General features: G+C 32.9%; 1 protein-coding gene across 1 annotated transcript in view; it reads left to right on the forward strand.

Annotated features, from left to right (window-relative positions):
- Positions 1–438: 438 nt before the first annotated feature.
- Positions 439–1329, forward strand: part of ift20 (intraflagellar transport 20 homolog (Chlamydomonas)) — a 3651-nt gene continuing 2760 nt past the window's right edge. The window contains exon 1 of the mRNA XM_031840067.1: positions 439–542. The gene's annotated coding sequence lies outside the window, so the exon portion shown is untranslated. The remainder of the gene's footprint in view (positions 543–1329) is intronic.

Raw genomic sequence — 1329 nt, forward strand, 5'->3', positions numbered from 1 at the left:
AAAAAACTACTTAGGATTTACCTTTTAAATTAATTTAAATTAAGATTAAAATTATAATTTTTTTTTCTATAAAATTAAAGTTTAATTTAAAATTAACAAGGACATTACATATTTAAAAAATAAAATTAGACCTACATACTCGAATATTACACATAACTTTATCGATTTTTACTGTTACCGTAAGGAATCTCATTTCCGTTTTTACTTTCAAAGTAAAAGCTCCGCTATTAATACTGACACGACTTACGATATCTATCTCTGTATTCATTTGGGCCGTATGACAACATAACACATTTAATCACACGTTTACCCTCTGTCCTTGCTATTAGAAATGACCAATGAGCACCGGACATAGTGACTGATCACAGCCAATAATTTTATTCTGAAAAGCTGAACGTCTGCCACCATGCACATGCGCACACGAGCATCAGCATTCGGTTACCTTGGCAGCGGGAGGAAAAGGTGGCGGAGCTTACTCTCTTTGCCACATAGTCCTACAACACAGAGCCGTTAGCTCTAACGGAGATAGCGGTTTAAAAAAGGTAAAATATATTATATATTTGCTAGATACGGTTTATTATAATGTTAGCTATCTAAATAAGCTAATTAGCCTTAACGAGGGTTAGTGTGTCTCGTTGTACAGTTAGCCTTTCTGAGCTAACGTTAGCTAGCTAATGTAGCTCTAGCTAACTAACGTTAGCTGAGTTAACTCATTCTAGGTTGTGTTAGTTTTGGGCATAAACATAAACATGGACAAAAACACCCAGAAAGTATGCGAAACCGTTTGAGCTACTTGGTGCTCGTTCCTCCGTTTGAGACTAATTTTAATTTCTTGAAGTTAACGGTTAAATCAAACTTACATACATGATAAACGGTTAGCTAACACAGCTGTTAACTTTAAATATCAACTTGACTACGATACTTTTGTTTGAAATCTAACGTTTTAACAAATGCATTTATATTAAGTAATATAATATTAAGTATGTCAAATTAATATTTTACATACTAATATTTTAATAATAATACATTTTATGGGTATAGCGCTTTAAAAAGCTACTCAAAGACACTTTACATGGTAAAAACAGAAACAATAGAAGCAATTACAATAAAAACAAAATAGATGACGTAACAGTAAAGGAACAAACATACATAACTGACTTTACAGGTAAAGTTTACATACTTTAAGTATAAAGAGGCTCTTCTTGCCATGTGGTGATCTGTCACTGAAGGTCAAAGTTCAAAAGGTTTGTTTGTTTTCATCAACAATCACGTGTTATCAGATAGACAGGTAACTGGAGATAGAGACACAGACAGGTAACTGGAGATAGA

Source organism: Anarrhichthys ocellatus, unplaced genomic scaffold, assembly GCF_004355925.1.
Source record: "Anarrhichthys ocellatus isolate YVR2014 unplaced genomic scaffold, GSC_Weel_1.0 scaffold2254, whole genome shotgun sequence".
Classification (NCBI taxonomy): Eukaryota; Metazoa; Chordata; class Actinopteri; order Perciformes; family Anarhichadidae; genus Anarrhichthys; species Anarrhichthys ocellatus.